This window comes from Triturus cristatus, chromosome 8, assembly GCF_964204655.1.
Source record: "Triturus cristatus chromosome 8, aTriCri1.1, whole genome shotgun sequence".
In the NCBI taxonomy this organism is placed as follows: Eukaryota; Metazoa; Chordata; class Amphibia; order Caudata; family Salamandridae; genus Triturus; species Triturus cristatus.
Window position 1 is genome coordinate 735358459 of NC_140591.1, and position 19289 is coordinate 735377747.

General features: G+C 41.7%; 7 non-coding genes across 7 annotated transcripts; all 7 read left to right on the top strand.

Annotated features, from left to right (window-relative positions):
• Nucleotides 1-4272: 4272 nt before the first annotated feature.
• Nucleotides 4273-4345, top strand: TRNAV-CAC (transfer RNA valine (anticodon CAC)). Its single transcript has one exon. It is a non-coding gene; the product is annotated as a tRNA-Val (tRNA).
• Nucleotides 4346-6325: 1980 nt separating this feature from the next.
• Nucleotides 6326-6397, top strand: TRNAP-UGG (transfer RNA proline (anticodon UGG)). Its single transcript has one exon. It is a non-coding gene; the product is annotated as a tRNA-Pro (tRNA).
• Nucleotides 6398-6669: 272 nt separating this feature from the next.
• TRNAV-CAC (transfer RNA valine (anticodon CAC)) lies at nt 6670-6742 on the top strand. Its single transcript has one exon. It is a non-coding gene; the product is annotated as a tRNA-Val (tRNA).
• A 2324-nt stretch (nt 6743-9066) lies between these two features.
• Nucleotides 9067-9139, top strand: TRNAV-CAC (transfer RNA valine (anticodon CAC)). Its single transcript has one exon. It is a non-coding gene; the product is annotated as a tRNA-Val (tRNA).
• A 4364-nt stretch (nt 9140-13503) lies between these two features.
• TRNAP-UGG (transfer RNA proline (anticodon UGG)) lies at nt 13504-13575 on the top strand. Its single transcript has one exon. It is a non-coding gene; the product is annotated as a tRNA-Pro (tRNA).
• Nucleotides 13576-13847: 272 nt separating this feature from the next.
• TRNAV-CAC (transfer RNA valine (anticodon CAC)) lies at nt 13848-13920 on the top strand. Its single transcript has one exon. It is a non-coding gene; the product is annotated as a tRNA-Val (tRNA).
• Nucleotides 13921-16244: 2324 nt separating this feature from the next.
• Nucleotides 16245-16317, top strand: TRNAV-CAC (transfer RNA valine (anticodon CAC)). The gene has a single exon. It is a non-coding gene; the product is annotated as a tRNA-Val (tRNA).
• Nucleotides 16318-19289: the final 2972 nt, after the last annotated feature.

A 19289-nucleotide genomic window follows, 5' to 3' on the forward strand; every position in this document is an offset into this window, starting at 1 on the left:
TTTAGGTGTTTTTCTAATACATTGATATTTGCATCTTCCTTCCTAGCCTGCATGTTTGACTATCTTACAGGCTGCATGTAATAAGTATCACATCAGGGCCCTTCTTCTACTCAATTCACAACTGTTCTATCACGACATAGATAAGAAAGCTGCATCTGCTTTTGTTGTGTAGTGGTAATCAGGTTTACCTGACGTGTGAAAGCCCCATGCTTTGAAAGTACACAGTAACAAAGAAACTGATGACTTTTATAAAAAGGTGTCATGTGTGTCTCTTACTTTGCACAAAAAGTGCCAGAGATGACTTCATTTGCAGTCACTTGAAAAATAGGGATTCTCCAATAAATGGTAAATGGTTGAAACAAATCTGAAGAAATGCATGACATACCTGTGTGTGTGTGTGTACGCATGTATGTATATATAGGGAGAGAGAGAGCGTCAATATAAACAGACTTTATTTCAATCAAGCTGTCTTTTCTATCCTTCAGGAGCAGAATGTTCTGATCATCAGCGCTCCAGAATGTAGTGTTTTCTTGGCAAGCATCACATATTGTGATGTGTTAGCTAAAAGTTCCATATCCTAGAGACTGATATATTCCTCTGTACTTGTACCTTGGGGATTCATCAAAACCTGGCATCATAAGCAGCTTTCTACTGCCACAGACTGGACAGCGAAACAATTTAAAATATCCCAGAAAAAGAAAATAAGCATGCTTAATCAGAGCTTTCTGGACAGGAAGGACATTTGAGCAAGTGAGGAATAAGCACTGCTTTTGTTAATTTGCATAGGCAGAATAGAGACTTCTGGGAAAAGGCCGAAATTACAGTCACAGAAAATGGCTGCATCTATAGAGAACGCTAAGAAGTGTTGGCAGCTTTTCCTCTGACCCTGGCCACTTTTACAAGCAATCCTATGATAGTCAGCAGGACCCACCCTAAAAAGGAAGGGGCATCCACTTGGACCCTTTCCACCTTTTCTAAATCTCGCCTGATCGAGCCTGATTGAGCACTGATTGAGCAGATAAGCACATGTCATTCTCATTTCAGAAAGGTATTGGTTAGCTTGCTGCTAGCAGCTCAGTTATGTTATGATGTTAGAGGCTATGCAAGGAATGCTTTAGTCCAGCGATATGCAGTTTTTATTGCGCCTTGCCTTCACCAGGAAGATCTTTAGCTTGAATCTGTGGCCTAGGTATTCACCTTGGTATTTCTTTTGGCACAAAGTGAAGGAGTATTTGAGAGAAAATGCACAATGTGTTTCTTATGTTGTTATGAACAACTTGTTACTCTTTCTCATTAAGCTTCAGCCACTGCAGAAATATATAAATAAGGGCTGACTTCCTGTAAGACGTGTCCAAAGCTGGGACGGAATAAAAGGAGACACTTGTAAATGATAGTGCTATCGTTTGAGAAAGGGTAAGTTGAGACTGACTTTCATGCGTATTCACAGACCAAGCATCATAAAGATACCAGCATGATCTTCATTGCGGGCTTAGAGCCGGTATTAGCTTTTGAGAGGTAAGAGAATTTTGAGGGCTCGTTGGTCTAGGGGTATGATTCTCGCTTTGGGTGCGAGAGGTCCCGGGTTCAAATCCCGGACAAGCCCTTTTCTTGGTACTCTTTTCAAGTTGTTTTGAAGTTTGCGTTTCAAAACCAACATCAATTTTTTCTTTGCAGTAGTGGATAATTCTTTGCTAGAGTCTCATGCTTCAGCCCTGCCCAGTCTGAGCTAATACCAAACATCTGGTCTTGCATGGCATGTACGAGCGTTCAGCTAGGGATGTCGGGCAGGTTGCATGAAAGAAATCTAAAGCCAGAGGCCCATGGAATAGCCAGTTCGGAGCAGTTTCATTACAGAAAAATCAACTGTAGGTATCTGTTTCTGTAGTGTAGTGGTTATCAAGTTCGCCTCACACGCGAAAGGTCCCCGGTTCGAAACCGGGCAGAAACAGTTGTTATATTGTGTTGGCTACAATGTTGATAGGTGCCGTTTTGCCATGGAATTGTCCAAGCCCTGAAGATTATTTCATGCAATCTCGTTCCAAGAAAGGGAATTCTCTCAAAACACTAAAGTAATCGGCGTGTGGATGTATCTGTTGGTTCTCAGACCTTGCTTTCAAAAGAGCCCTGTAATCGGTTCACTGCTCACCTAGAACAAGCATTAACATGGAGAATTGTTGGCACCAACAGGAATCTTATTTTAGTGGAGTGTTTCTGGCTTTGAGTGCAGAGGCCCTCGGCTCAATTCCAAGATGATCCTTCTCAAGGTGATGATACAAATGCATTCTCACCTTTACGTTTAATGTCAGAATCATTTATTTCCAGTTGGTGGTGTAAGAATGTTTGCAACAGTATGGCGATTTTTCCTAGCCATGCATGAATGAAAGCATATCACTCGCCTTTAGGTGTTTTTCTAATACATTGATATTTGCATCTTCCTTCCTAGCCTGCATGTTTGACTATCTTACAGGCTGCATGTAATAAGTATCACATCAGGGCCCTTCTTCTACTCAATTCACAACTGTTCTATCACGACATAGATAAGAAAGCTGCATCTGCTTTTGTTGTGTAGTGGTAATCAGGTTTACCTGACGTGTGAAAGCCCCATGCTTTGAAAGTACACAGTAACAAAGAAACCGATGACTTTTATAATAAGGTGTCATGTGTGTCTCTTACTTTGCACAAAAAGTGCCAGAGATGACTTCATTTGCAGTCACTTGAAAAGTAGGGATTCTCCAATAAATGGTAAATGGTTGAAACAAATCTGAAGAAATGCATGACATACCTGTGTGTGTGTGTGTATGCATGTATGTATATATAGGGAGAGAGAGAGCGTCAATATAAACAGACTTTATTTCAATCAAGCTGTCTTTTCTATCCTTCAGGAGCAGAATGTTCTGATCATCAGCGCTCCAGAATGTAGTGTTTTCTTGGCAAGCATCACATATTGTGATGTGTTAGCTAAAAGTTCCATATCCTAGAGACTGATATATTCCTCTGTACTTGTACCTTGGGGATTCATCAAAACCTGGCATCATAAGCAGCTTTCTACTGCCACAGACTGGACAGCGAAACAATTTAAAATATCCCAGAAAAAGAAAATAAGCATGCTTAATCAGAGCTTTCTGGACAGGAAGGACATTTGAGCAAGTGAGGAATAAGCACTGCTTTTGTTAATTTGCATAGGCAGAATAGAGACTTCTGGGAAAAGGCCGAAATTACAGTCACAGAAAATGGCTGCATCTATAGAGAACGCTAAGAAGTGTTGGCAGCTTTTCCTCTGACCCTGGCCACTTTTACAAGCAATCCTATGATAGTCAGCAGGACCCACCCTAAAAAGGAAGGGGCATCCACTTGGACCCTTTCCACCTTTTCTAAATCTCGCCTGATCGAGCCTGATCGAGCACTGATTGAGCAGATAAGCACATGTCATTCTCATTTCAGAAAGGTATTGGTTAGCTTGCTGCTAGCAGCTCAGTTATGTTATGATGTTAGAGGCTATGCAAGGAATGCTTTAGTCCAGCGATATGCAGTTTTTATTGCGCCTTGCATTCAGCAGGAAGATCTTTAGCTTGAATCTGTGGCCTAGGTATTCACCTTGGTATTTCTTTTGGCACAAAGTGAAGGAGTATTTAAGAGAAAATGCACAATGTGTTTCTTATGTTGTTATGAACAACTTGTTACTCTTTCTCATTAAGCTTCAGCCACTGAAGAAATATATAAATAAGGGCTGACTTCCTGTAAGACGTGTCCAAAGCTGGGACGGAATAAAAGGAGACACTTGTAAATGATAGTGCTATCGTTTGAGAAAGGGTAAGTTGAGACTGACTTTCATGCGTATTCACAGACCAAGCATCATAAAGATACCAGCATGATCTTCATTGCGGGCTTAGAGCCGGTATTAGCTTTTGAGAGGTAAGAGGATTTTGAGGGCTTGTTGGTCTAGGGGTATGATTCTCGCTTTGGGTGCGAGAGGTCCCGGGTTCAAATCCCGGACGAGCCCTTTTCTTGGTACTCTTTTCAAGTTGTTTTGAAGTTTGCGTTTCAAAACCAACATCAATTTTTTCTTTGCAGTAGTGGATAATTCTTTGCTAGAGTCTCATGCTTCAGCCCTGCCCAGTCTGAGCTAATACCAAACATCTGGTCTTGCATGGCATGTACGAGCGTTCAGCTAGGGATGTCGGGCAGGTTGCATGAAAGAAATCTAAAGCCAGAGGCCCATGGAATAGCCAGTTCGGAGCAGTTTCATTACAGAAAAATCAACTGTAGGTATCTGTTTCTGTAGTGTAGTGGTTATCACGTTCGCCTCACACGCGAAAGGTCCCCGGTTCGAAACCGGGCAGAAACAGTTGTTATATTGTGTTGGCTACAATGTTGATAGGTGCCGTTTTGCCATGGAATTGTCCAAGCCCTGAAGATTATTTCATGCAATCTCGTTCCAAGAAAGGGAATTCTCTCAAAACACTAAAGTAATCGGCGTGTGGATGTATCTGTTGGTTCTCAGACCTTGCTTTCAAAAGAGCCCTGCAATCGGTTCACTGCTCACCTAGAACAAGCATTAACATGGAGAATTGTTGGCACCAACAGGAATCTTATTTTAGTGGAGTGTTTCTGGCTTTGAGTGCAGAGGCCCTCGGCTCAATTCCAAGATGATCCTTCTCAGGGTGATGATACAAATGCATTGTCACCTTTACGTTTAATGTCAGAATCATTTATTTCCAGTTGGTGGTGTAAGAATGTTTGCAACAGTATGGCGATTTTTCCTAGCCATGCATGAATGAAAGCATATCACTCGCCTTTAGGTGTTTTTCTAATACATTGATATTTGCATCTTCCTTCCTAGCCTGCATGTTTGACTATCTTACAGGCTGCATGTAATAAGTATCACATCAGGGCCCTTCTTCTACTCAATTCACAACTGTTCTATCACGACATAGATAAGAAAGCTGCATCTGCTTTTGTTGTGTAGTGGTAATCAGGTTTACCTGACGTGTGAAAGCCCCATGCTTTGAAAGTACACAGTAACAAAGAAACCGATGACTTTTATAAAAAGGTGTCATGTGTGTCTCTTACTTTGCACAAAAAGTGCCAGAGATGACTTCATTTGCAGTCACTTGAAAAGTAGGGATTCTCCAATAAATGGTAAATGGTTGAAACAAATCTGAAGAAATGCATGACATACCTGTGTGTGTGTGTGTATGCATGTATGTATATATAGGGAGAGAGAGAGCGTCAATATAAACAGACTTTATTTCAATCAAGCTGTCTTTTCTATCCTTCAGGAGCAGAATGTTCTGATCATCAGCGCTCCAGAATGTAGTGTTTTCTTGGCAAGCATCACATATTGTGATGTGTTAGCTAAAAGTTCCATATCCTAGAGACTGATATATTCCTCTGTACTTGTACCTTGGGGATTCATCAAAACCTGGCATCATAAGCAGCTTTCTACTGCCACAGACTGGACAGCGAAACAATTTAAAATATCCCAGAAAAAGAAAATAAGCATGCTTAATCAGAGCTTTCTGGACAGGAAGGACATTTGAGCAAGTGAGGAATAAGCACTGCTTTTGTTAATTTGCATAGGCAGAATAGAGACTTCTGGGAAAAGGCCGAAATTACAGTCACAGAAAATGGCTGCATCTATAGAGAACGCTAAGAAGTGTTGGCAGCTTTTCCTCTGACCCTGGCCACTTTTACAAGCAATCCTATGATAGTCAGCAGGACCCACCCTAAAAAGGAAGGGGCATCCACTTGGACCCTTTCCACCTTTTCTAAATCTCGCCTGATCGAGCCTGATTGAGCACTGATTGAGCAGATAAGCACATGTCATTCTCATTTCAGAAAGGTATTGGTTAGCTTGCTGCTAGCAGCTCAGTTATGTTATGATGTTAGAGGCTATGCAAGGAATGCTTTAGTCCAGCGATATGCAGTTTTTAATGCGCCTTGCATTCAGCAGGAAGATCTTTAGCTTGAATCTGTGGCCTAGGTATTCACCTTGGTATTTCTTTTGGCACAAAGTGAAGGAGTATTTAAGAGAAAATGCACAATGTGTTTCTTATGTTGTTATGAACAACTTGTTACTCTTTCTCATTAAGCTTCAGCCACTGAAGAAATATATAAATAAGGGCTGACTTCCTGTAAGACGTGTCCAAAGCTGGGACGGAATAAAAGGAGACACTTGTAAATGATAGTGCTATCGTTTGAGAAAGGGTAAGTTGAGACTGACTTTCATGCGTATTCACAGACCAAGCATCATAAAGATACCAGCATGATCTTCATTGCGGGCTTAGAGCCGGTATTAGCTTTTGAGAGGTAAGAGGATTTTGAGGGCTCGTTGGTCTAGGGGTATGATTCTCGCTTTGGGTGCGAGAGGTCCCGGGTTCAAATCCCGGACGAGCCCTTTTCTTGGTACTCTTTTCAAGTTGTTTTGAAGTTTGCGTTTCAAAACCAACATCAATTTTTTCTTTGCAGTAGTGGATAATTCTTTGCTAGAGTCTCATGCTTCAGCCCTGCCCAGTCTGAGCTAATACCAAACATCTGGTCTTGCATGGCATGTACGAGCGTTCAGCTAGGGATGTCGGGCAGGTTGCATGAAAGAAATCTAAAGCCAGAGGCCCATGGAATAGCCAGTTCGGAGCAGTTTCATTACAGAAAAATCAACTGTAGGTATCTGTTTCTGTAGTGTAGTGGTTATCACGTTCGCCTCACACGCGAAAGGTCCCCGGTTCGAAACCGGGCAGAAACAGTTGTTATATTGTGTTGGCTACAATGTTGATAGGTGCCGTTTTGCCATGGAATTGTCCATGCCCTGAAGATTATTTCATGCAATCTCGTTCCAAGAAAGGGAATTCTCTCAAAACACTAAAGTAATCGGCGTGTGGATGTATCTGTTGGTTCTCAGACCTTGCTTTCAAAAGAGCCCTGCAATCGGTTCACTGCTCACCTAGAACAAGCATTAACATGGAGAATTGTTGGCACCAACAGGAATCTTATTTTAGTGGAGTGTTTCTGGCTTTGAGTGCAGAGGCCCTCGGCTCAATTCCAAGATGATCCTTCTCAGGGTGATGATACAAATGCATTGTCACCTTTACGTTTAATGTCAGAATCATTTATTTCCAGTTGGTGGTGTAAGAATGTTTGCAACAGTATGGCGATTTTTCCTAGCCATGCATGAATGAAAGCATATCACTCGCCTTTAGGTGTTTTTCTAATACATTGATATTTGCATCTTCCTTCCTAGCCTGCATGTTTGACTATCTTACAGGCTGCATGTAATAAGTATCACATCAGGGCCCTTCTTCTACTCAATTCACAACTGTTCTATCACGACATAGATAAGAAAGCTGCATCTGCTTTTGTTGTGTAGTGGTAATCAGGTTTACCTGACGTGTGAAAGCCCCATGCTTTGAAAGTACACAGTAACAAAGAAACCGATGACTTTTATAAAAAGGTGTCATGTGTGTCTCTTACTTTGCACAAAAAGTGCCAGAGATGACTTCATTTGCAGTCACTTGAAAAGTAGGGATTCTCCAATAAATGGTAAATGGTTGAAACAAATCTGAAGAAATGCATGACATACCTGTGTGTGTGTGTGTATGCATGTATGTATATATAGGGAGAGAGAGAGCGTCAATATAAACAGACTTTATTTCAATCAAGCTGTCTTTTCTATCCTTCAGGAGCAGAATGTTCTGATCATCAGCGCTCCAGAATGTAGTGTTTTCTTGGCAAGCATCACATATTGTGATGTGTTAGCTAAAAGTTCCATATCCTAGAGACTGATATATTCCTCTGTACTTGTACCTTGGGGATTCATCAAAACCTGGCATCATAAGCAGCTTTCTACTGCCACAGACTGGACAGCGAAACAATTTAAAATATCCCAGAAAAAGAAAATAAGCATGCTTAATCAGAGCTTTCTGGACAGGAAGGACATTTGAGCAAGTGAGGAATAAGCACTGCTTTTGTTAATTTGCATAGGCAGAATAGAGACTTCTGGGAAAAGGCCGAAATTACAGTCACAGAAAATGGCTGCATCTATAGAGAACGCTAAGAAGTGTTGGCAGCTTTTCCTCTGACCCTGGCCACTTTTACAAGCAATCCTATGATAGTCAGCAGGACCCACCCTAAAAAGGAAGGGGCATCCACTTGGACCCTTTCCACCTTTTCTAAATCTCACCTGATCGAGCCTGATCGAGCACTGATTGAGCAGATAAGCACATGTCATTCTCATTTCAGAAAGGTATTGGTTAGCTTGCTGCTAGCAGCTCAGTTATGTTATGATGTTAGAGGCTATGCAAGGAATGCTTTAGTCCAGCGATATGCAGTTTTTAATGCGCCTTGCATTCAGCAGGAAGATCTTTAGCTTGAATCTGTGGCCTAGGTATTCACCTTGGTATTTCTTTTGGCACAAAGTGAAGGAGTATTTAAGAGAAAATGCACAATGTGTTTCTTATGTTGTTATGAACAACTTGTTACTCTTTCTCATTAAGCTTCAGCCACTGAAGAAATATATAAATAAGGGCTGACTTCCTGTAAGACGTGTCCAAAGCTGGGACGGAATAAAAGGAGACACTTGTAAATGATAGTGCTATCGTTTGAGAAAGGGTAAGTTGAGACTGACTTTCATGCGTATTCACAGACCAAGCATCATAAAGATACCAGCATGATCTTCATTGCGGGCTTAGAGCCGGTATTAGCTTTTGAGAGGTAAGAGGATTTTGAGGGCTCGTTGGTCTAGGGGTATGATTCTCGCTTTGGGTGCGAGAGGTCCCGGGTTCAAATCCCAGACGAGCCCTTTTCTTGGTACTCTTTTCAAGTTGTTTTGAAGTTTGCGTTTCAAAACCAACATCAATTTTTTCTTTGCAGTAGTGGATAATTCTTTGCTAGAGTCTCATGCTTCAGCCCTGCCCAGTCTGAGCTAATACCAAACATCTGGTCTTGCATGGCATGTACGAGCGTTCAGCTAGGGATGTCGGGCAGGTTGCATGAAAGAAATCTAAAGCCAGAGGCCCATGGAATAGCCAGTTCGGAGCAGTTTCATTACAGAAAAATCAACTGTAGGTATCTGTTTCTGTAGTGTAGTGGTTATCACGTTCGCCTCACACGCGAAAGGTCCCCGGTTCGAAACCGGGCAGAAACAGTTGTTATATTGTGTTGGCTACAATGTTGATAGGTGCCGTTTTGCCATGGAATTGTCCAAGCCCTGAAGATTATTTCATGCAATCTCGTTCCAAGAAAGGGAATTCTCTCAAAACACTAAAGTAATCGGCGTGTGGATGTATCTGTTGGTTCTCAGACCTTGCTTTCAAAAGAGCCCTGCAATCGGTTCACTGCTCACCTAGAACAAGCATTAACATGGAGAATTGTTGGCACCAACAGGAATCTTATTTTAGTGGAGTGTTTCTGGCTTTGAGTGCAGAGGCCCTCGGCTCAATTCCAAGATGATCCTTCTCAGGGTGATGATACAAATGCATTGTCACCTTTACGTTTAATGTCAGAATCATTTATTTCCAGTTGGTGGTGTAAGAATGTTTGCAACAGTATGGCGATTTTTCCTAGCCATGCATGAATGAAAGCATATCACTCGCCTTTAGGTGTTTTTCTAATACATTGATATTTGCATCTTCCTTCCTAGCCTGCATGTTTGACTATCTTACAGGCTGCATGTAATAAGTATCACATCAGGGCCCTTCTTCTACTCAATTCACAACTGTTCTATCACGACATAGATAAGAAAGCTGCATCTGCTTTTGTTGTGTAGTGGTAATCAGGTTTACCTGACGTGTGAAAGCCCCATGCTTTGAAAGTACACAGTAACAAAGAAACCGATGACTTTTATAAAAAGGTGTCATGTGTGTCTCTTACTTTGCACAAAAAGTGCCAGAGATGACTTCATTTGCAGTCACTTGAAAAGTAGGGATTCTCCAATAAATGGTAAATGGTTGAAACAAATCTGAAGAAATGCATGACATACCTGTGTGTGTGTGTGTATGCATGTATGTATATATAGGGAGAGAGAGAGCGTCAATATAAACAGACTTTATTTCAATCAAGCTGTCTTTTCTATCCTTCAGGAGCAGAATGTTCTGATCATCAGCGCTCCAGAATGTAGTGTTTTCTTGGCAAGCATCACATATTGTGATGTGTTAGCTAAAAGTTCCATATCCTAGAGACTGATATATTCCTCTGTACTTGTACCTTGGGGATTCATCAAAACCTGGCATCATAAGCAGCTTTCTACTGCCACAGACTGGACAGCGAAACAATTTAAAATATCCCAGAAAAAGAAAATAAGCATGCTTAATCAGAGCTTTCTGGACAGGAAGGACATTTGAGCAAGTGAGGAATAAGCACTGCTTTTGTTAATTTGCATAGGCAGAATAGAGACTTCTGGGAAAAGGCCGAAATTACAGTCACAGAAAATGGCTGCATCTATAGAGAACGCTAAGAAGTGTTGGCAGCTTTTCCTCTGACCCTGGCCACTTTTACAAGCAATCCTATGATAGTCAGCAGGACCCACCCTAAAAAGGAAGGGGCATCCACTTGGACCCTTTCCACCTTTTCTAAATCTCGCCTGATCGAGCCTGATTGAGCACTGATTGAGCAGATAGGCACATGTCATTCTCATTTCAGAAAGGTATTGGTTAGCTTGCTGCTAGCAGCTCAGTTATGTTATGATGTTAGAGGCTATGCAAGGAATGCTTTAGTCCAGCGATATGCAGTTTTTATTGCGCCTTGCATTCAGCAGGAAGATCTTTAGCTTGAATCTGTGGCCTAGGTATTCACCTTGGTATTTCTTTTGGCACAAAGTGAAGGAGTATTTGAGAGAAAATGCACAATGTGTTTCTTATGTTGTTATGAACAACTTGTTACTCTTTCTCATTAAGCTTCAGCCACTGCAGAAATATATAAATAAGGGCTGACTTCCTGTAAGACGTGTCCAAAGCTGGGACGGAATAAAAGGAGACACTTGTAAATGATAGTGCTATCGTTTGAGAAAGGGTAAGTTGAGACTGACTTTCATGCGTATTCACAGACCAAGCATCATAAAGATACCAGCATGATCTTCATTGCGGGCTTAGAGCCGGTATTAGCTTTTGAGAGGTAAGAGAATTTTGAGGGCTCGTTGGTCTAGGGGTATGATTCTCGCTTTGGGTGCGAGAGATCCCGGACGAGCCCTTTTCTTGGTACTCTTTTCAAGTTGTTTTGAAGTTTGCGTTTCAAAACCAACATCAATTTTTTCTTTGCAGTAGTGGATAATTCTTTGCTAGAGTCTCATGCTTCAGCCCTGCCCAGTCTGAGCTAATACCAAACATCTGGTCTTGCATGGCATGTACGAGCGTTCAGCTAGGGATGTCGGGCAGGTTGCATGAAAGAAATCTAAAGCCAGAGGCCCATGGAATAGCCAGTTCGGAGCAGTTTCATTACAGAAAAATCAACTGTAGGTATCTGTTTCTGTAGTGTAGTGGTTATCAAGTTCGCCTCACACGCGAAAGGTCCCCGGTTCGAAACCGGGCAGAAACAGTTGTTATATTGTGTTGGCTACAATGTTGATAGGTGCCGTTTTGCCATGGAATTGTCCAAGTCCTGAAGATTATTTCATGCAATCTCGTTCCAAGAAAGGGAATTCTCTCAAAACACTAAAGTAATCGGCGTGTGGATGTATCTGTTGGTTCTCAGACCTTGCTTTCAAAAGAGCCCTGTAATCGGTTCACTGCTCACCTAGAACAAGCATTAACATGGAGAATTGTTGGCACCAACAGGAATCTTATTTTAGTGGAGTGTTTCTGGCTTTGAGTGCAGAGGCCCTCGGCTCAATTCCAAGATGATCCTTCTCAAGGTGATGATACAAATGCATTCTCACCTTTACGTTTAATGTCAGAATCATTTATTTCCAGTTGGTGGTGTAAGAATGTTTGCAACAGTATGGCGATTTTTCCTAGCCATGCATGAATGAAAGCATATCACTCGCCTTTAGGTGTTTTTCTAATACATTGATATTTGCATCTTCCTTCCTAGCCTGCATGTTTGACTATCTTACAGGCTGCATGTAATAAGTATCACATCAGGGCCCTTCTTCTACTCAATTCACAACTGTTCTATCACGACATAGATAAGAAAGCTGCATCTGCTTTTGTTGTGTAGTGGTAATCAGGTTTACCTGACGTGTGAAAGCCCCATGCTTTGAAAGTACACAGTAACAAAGAAACCGATGACTTTTATAATAAGGTGTCATGTGTGTCTCTTACTTTGCACAAAAAGTGCCAGAGATGACTTCATTTGCAGTCACTTGAAAAGTAGGGATTCTCCAATAAATGGTAAATGGTTGAAACAAATCTGAAGAAATGCATGACATACCTGTGTGTGTGTGTGTATGCATGTATGTATATATAGGGAGAGAGAGAGCGTCAATATAAACAGACTTTATTTCAATCAAGCTGTCTTTTCTATCCTTCAGGAGCAGAATGTTCTGATCATCAGCGCTCCAGAATGTAGTGTTTTCTTGGCAAGCATCACATATTGTGATGTGTTAGCTAAAAGTTCCATATCCTAGAGACTGATATATTCCTCTGTACTTGTACCTTGGGGATTCATCAAAACCTGGCATCATAAGCAGCTTTCTACTGCCACAGACTGGACAGCGAAACAATTTAAAATATCCCAGAAAAAGAAAATAAGCATGCTTAATCAGAGCTTTCTGGACAGGAAGGACATTTGAGCAAGTGAGGAATAAGCACTGCTTTTGTTAATTTGCATAGGCAGAATAGAGACTTCTGGGAAAAGGCCGAAATTACAGTCACAGAAAATGGCTGCATCTATAGAGAACGCTAAGAAGTGTTGGCAGCTTTTCCTCTGACCCTGGCCACTTTTACAAGCAATCCTATGATAGTCAGCAGGACCCACCCTAAAAAGGAAGGGGCATCCACTTGGACCCTTTCCACCTTTTCTAAATCTCGCCTGATCGAGCCTGATTGAGCACTGATTGAGCAGATAAGCACATGTCATTCTCATTTCAGAAAGGTATTGGTTAGCTTGCTGCTAGCAGCTCAGTTATGTTATGATGTTAGAGGCTATGCAAGGAATGCTTTAGTCCAGCGATATGCAGTTTTTAATGCGCCTTGCATTCAGCAGGAAGATCTTTAGCTTGAATCTGTGGCCTAGGTATTCACCTTGGTATTTCTTTTGGCACAAAGTGAAGGAGTATTTAAGAGAAAATGCACAATGTGTTTCTTATGTTGTTATGAACAACTTGTTACTCTTTCTCATTAAGCTTCAGCCACTGAAGAAATATATAAATAAGGGCTGACTTCCTGTAAGACGTGTCCAAAGCTGGGACGGAATAAAAGGAGACACTTGTAAATGATAGTGCTATCGTTTGAGAAAGGGTAAGTTGAGACTGACTTTCATGCGTATTCACAGACCAAGCATCATAAAGATACCAGCATGATCTTCATTGCGGGCTTAGAGCCGGTATTAGCTTTTGAGAGGTAAGAGGATTTTGAGGGCTCGTTGGTCTAGGGGTATGATTCTCGCTTTGGGTGCGAGAGGTCCCGGGTTCAAATCCCGGACGAGCCCTTTTCTTGGTACTCTTTTCAAGTTGTTTTGAAGTTTGCGTTTCAAAACCAACATCAATTTTTTCTTTGCAGTAGTGGATAATTCTTTGCTAGAGTCTCATGCTTCAGCCCTGCCCAGTCTGAGCTAATACCAAACATCTGGTCTTGCATGGCATGTACGAGCGTTCAGCTAGGGATGTCGGGCAGGTTGCATGAAAGAAATCTAAAGCCAGAGGCCCATGGAATAGCCAGTTCGGAGCAGTTTCATTACAGAAAAATCAACTGTATGTATCTGTTTCTGTAGTGTAGTGGTTATCACGTTCGCCTCACACGCGAAAGGTCCCCGGTTCGAAACCGGGCAGAAACAGTTGTTATATTGTGTTGGCTACAATGTTGATAGGTGCCGTTTTGCCATGGAATTGTCCAAGCCCTGAAGATTATTTCATGCAATCTCGTTCCAAGAAAGGGAATTCTCTCAAAACACTAAAGTAATCGGCGTGTGGATGTATCTGTTGGTTCTCAGACCTTGCTTTCAAAAGAGCCCTGCAATCGGTTCACTGCTCACCTAGAACAAGCATTAACATGGAGAATTGTTGGCACCAACAGGAATCTTATTTTAGTGGAGTGTTTCTGGCTTTGAGTGCAGAGGCCCTCGGCTCAATTCCAAGATGATCCTTCTCAGGGTGATGATACAAATGCATTGTCACCTTTACGTTTAATGTCAGAATCATTTATTTCCAGTTGGTGGTGTAAGAATGTTTGCAACAGTATGGCGATTTTTCCTAGCCATGCATGAATGAAAGCATATCACTCGCCTTTAGGTGTTTTTCTAATACATTGATATTTGCATCTTCCTTCCTAGCCTGCATGTTTGACTATCTTACAGGCTGCATGTAATAAGTATCACATCAGGGCCCTTCTTCTACTCAATTCACAACTGTTCTATCACGACATAGATAAGAAAGCTGCATCTGCTTTTGTTGTGTAGTGGTAATCAGGTTTACCTGACGTGTGAAAGCCCCATGCTTTGAAAGTACACAGTAACAAAGAAACCGATGACTTTTATAAAAAGGTGTCATGTGTGTCTCTTACTTTGCACAAAAAGTGCCAGAGATGACTTCATTTGCAGTCACTTGAAAAGTAGGGATTCTCCAATAAATGGTAAATGGTTGAAACAAATCTGAAGAAATGCATGACATACCTGTGTGTGTGTGTGTATGCATGTATGTATATATAGGGAGAGAGAGAGCGTCAATATAAACAGACTTTATTTCAATCAAGCTGTCTTTTCTATCCTTCAGGAGCAGAATGTTCTGATCATCAGCGCTCCAGAATGTAGTGTTTTCTTGGCAAGCATCACATATTGTGATGTGTTAGCTAAAAGTTCCATATCCTAGAGACTGATATATTCCTCTGTACTTGTACCTTGGGGATTCATCAAAACCTGGCATCATAAGCAGCTTTCTACTGCCACAGACTGGACAGCGAAACAATTTAAAATATCCCAGAAAAAGAAAATAAGCATGCTTAATCAGAGCTTTCTGGACAGGAAGGACATTTGAGCAAGTGAGGAATAAGCACTGCTTTTGTTAATTTGCATAGGCAGAATAGAGACTTCTGGGAAAAGGCCGAAATTACAGTCACAGAAAATGGCTGCATCTATAGAGAACGCTAAGAAGTGTTGGCAGCTTTTCCTCTGACCCTGGCCACTTTTACAAGCAATCCTATGATAGTCAGCAGGACCCACCCTAAAAAGGAAGGGGCATCCACTTGGACCCTTTCCACCTTTTCTAAATCTCGCCTGATCGAGCCTGATTGAGCACTGATTGAGCAGATAAGCACATGTCATTCTCATTTCAGAAAGGTATTGGTTAGCTTGCTGCTAGCAGCTCAGTTATGTTATGATGTTAGAGGCTATGCAAGGAATGCTTTAGTCCAGCGATATGCAGTTTTTAATGCGCCTTGCATTCAGCAGGAAGATCTTTAGCTTGAATCTGTGGCCTAGGTATTCACCTTGGTATTTCTTTTGGCACAAAGTGAAGGAGTATTTAAGAGAAAATGCACAATGTGTTTCTTATGTTGTTATGAACAACTTGTTACTCTTTCTCATTAAGCTTCAGCCACTGAAGAAATATATAAATAAGGGCTGACTTCCTGTAAGACGTGTCCAAAGCTGGGACGGAATAAAAGGAGACACTTGTAAATGATAGTGCTATCGTTTGAGAAAGGGTAAGTTGAGACTGACTTTCATGCGTATTCACAGACCAAGCATCATAAAGATACCAGCATGATCTTCATTGCGGGCTTAGAGCCGGTATTAGCTTTTGAGAGGTAAGAGGATTTTGAGGGCTCGTTGGTCGAGGGGTATGATTCTCGCTTTGGGTGCGAGAGGTCCCGGGTTCAAATCCCGGACGAGCCCTTTTCTTGGTACTCTTTTCAAGTTGTTTTGAAGTTTGCGTTTCAAAACCAACATCAATTTTTTCTTTGCAGTAGTGGATAATTCTTTGCTAGAGTCTCATGCTTCAGCCCTGCCCAGTCTGAGCTAATACCAAACATCTGGTCTTGCATGGCATGTACGAGCGTTCAGCTAGGGATGTCGGGCAGGTTGCATGAAAGAAATCTAAAGCCAGAGGCCCATGGAATAGCCAGTTCGGAGCAGTTTCATTACAGAAAAATCAACTGTAGGTATCTGTTTCTGTAGTGTAGTGGTTATCACGTTCGCCTCACACGCGAAAGGTCCCCGGTTCGAAACCGGGCAGAAACAGTTGTTATATTGTGTTGGCTACAATGTTGATAGGTGCCGTTTTGCCATGGAATTGTCCAAGCCCTGAAGATTATTTCATGCAATCTCGTTCCAAGAAAGGGAATTCTCTCAAAACACTAAAGTAATCGGCGTGTGGATGTATCTGTTGGTTCTCAGACCTTGCTTTCAAAAGAGCCCTGCAATCGGTTCACTGCTCACCTAGAACAAGCATTAACATGGAGAATTGTTGGCACCAACAGGAATCTTATTTTAGTGGAGTGTTTCTGGCTTTGAGTGCAGAGGCCCTCGGCTCAATTCCAAGATGATCCTTCTCAGGGTGATGATACAAATGCATTGTCACCTTTACGTTTAATGTCAGAATCATTTATTTCCAGTTGGTGGTGTAAGAATGTTTGCAACAGTATGGCGATTTTTCCTAGCCATGCATGAATGAAAGCATATCACTCGCCTTTAGGTGTTTTTCTAATACATTGATATTTGCATCTTCCTTCCTAGCCTGCATGTTTGACTATCTTACAGGCTGCATGTAATAAGTATCACATCAGGGCCCTTCTTCTACTCAATTCACAACTGTTCTATCACGACATAGATAAGAAAGCTGCATCTGCTTTTGTTGTGTAGTGGTAATCAGGTTTACCTGACGTGTGAAAGCCCCATGCTTTGAAAGTACACAGTAACAAAGAAACTGATGACTTTTATAAAAAGGTGTCATGTGTGTCTCTTACTTTGCACAAAAAGTGCCAGAGATGACTTCATTTGCAGTCACTTGAAAAATAGGGATTCTCCAATAAATGGTAAATGGTTGAAACAAATCTGAAGAAATGCATGACATACCTGTGTGTGTGTGTGTACGCATGTATGTATATATAGGGAGAGAGAGAGCGTCAATATAAACAGACTTTATTTCAATCAAGCTGTCTTTTCTATCCTTCAGGAGCAGAATGTTCTGATCATCAGCGCTCCAGAATGTAGTGTTTTCTTGGCAAGCATCACATATTGTGATGTGTTAGCTAAAAGTTCCATATCCTAGAGACTGATATATTCCTCTGTACTTGTACCTTGGGGATTCATCAAAACCTGGCATCATAAGCAGCTTTCTACTGCCACAGACTGGACAGCGAAACAATTTAAAATATCCCAGAAAAAGAAAATAAGCATGCTTAATCAGAGCTTTCTGGACAGGAAGGACATTTGAGCAAGTGAGGAATAAGCACTGCTTTTGTTAATTTGCATAGGCAGAATAGAGACTTCTGGGAAAAGGCCGAAATTACAGTCACAGAAAATGGCTGCATCTATAGAGAACGCTAAGAAGTGTTGGCAGCTTTTCCTCTGACCCTGGCCACTTTTACAAGCAATCCTATGATAGTCAGCAGGACCCACCCTAAAAAGGAAGGGGCATCCACTTGGACCCTTTCCACCTTTTCTAAATCTCGCCTGATCGAGCCTGATTGAGCACTGATTGAGCAGATAAGCACATGTCATTCTCATTTCAGAAAGGTATTGGTTAGCTTGCTGCTAGCAGCTCAGTTATGTTATGATGTTAGAGGCTATGCAAGGAATGCTTTAGTCCAGCGATATGCAGTTTTTATTGCGCCTTGCCTTCACCAGGAAGATCTTTAGCTTGAATCTGTGGCCTAGGTATTCACCTTGGTATTTCTTTTGGCACAAAGTGAAGGAGTATTTGAGAGAAAATGCACAATGTGTTTCTTATGTTGTTATGAACAACTTGTTACTCTTTCTCATTAAGCTTCAGCCACTGCAGAAATATATAAATAAGGGCTGACTTCCTGTAAGACGTGTCCAAAGCTGGGACGGAATAAAAGGAGACACTTGTAAATGATAGTGCTATCGTTTGAGAAAGGGTAAGTTGAGACTGACTTTCATGCGTATTCACAGACCAAGCATCATAAAGATACCAGCATGATCTTCATTGCGGGCTTAGAGCCGGTATTAGCTTTTGAGAGGTAAGAGAATTTTGAGGGCTCGTTGGTCTAGGGGTATGATTCTCGCTTTGGGTGCGAGAGGTCCCGGGTTCAAATCCCGGACAAGCCCTTTTCTTGGTACTCTTTTCAAGTTGTTTTGAAGTTTGCGTTTCAAAACCAACATCAATTTTTTCTTTGCAGTAGTGGATAATTCTTTGCTAGAGTCTCATGCTTCAGCCCTGCCCAGTCTGAGCTAATACCAAACATCTGGTCTTGCATGGCATGTACGAGCGTTCAGCTAGGGATGTCGGGCAGGTTGCATGAAAGAAATCTAAAGCCAGAGGCCCATGGAATAGCCAGTTCGGAGCAGTTTCATTACAGAAAAATCAACTGTAGGTATCTGTTTCTGTAGTGTAGTGGTTATCAAGTTCGCCTCACACGCGAAAGGTCCCCGGTTCGAAACCGGGCAGAAACAGTTGTTATATTGTGTTGGCTACAATGTTGATAGGTGCCGTTTTGCCATGGAATTGTCCAAGCCCTGAAGATTATTTCATGCAATCTCGTTCCAAGAAAGGGAATTCTCTCAAAACACTAAAGTAATCGGCGTGTGGATGTATCTGTTGGTTCTCAGACCTTGCTTTCAAAAGAGCCCTGTAATCGGTTCACTGCTCACCTAGAACAAGCATTAACATGGAGAATTGTTGGCACCAACAGGAATCTTATTTTAGTGGAGTGTTTCTGGCTTTGAGTGCAGAGGCCCTCGGCTCAATTCCAAGATGATCCTTCTCAAGGTGATGATACAAATGCATTCTCACCTTTACGTTTAATGTCAGAATCATTTATTTCCAGTTGGTGGTGTAAGAATGTTTGCAACAGTATGGCGATTTTTCCTAGCCATGCATGAATGAAAGCATATCACTCGCCTTTAGGTGTTTTTCTAATACATTGATATTTGCATCTTCCTTCCTAGCCTGCATGTTTGACTATCTTACAGGCTGCATGTAATAAGTATCACATCAGGGCCCTTCTTCTACTCAATTCACAACTGTT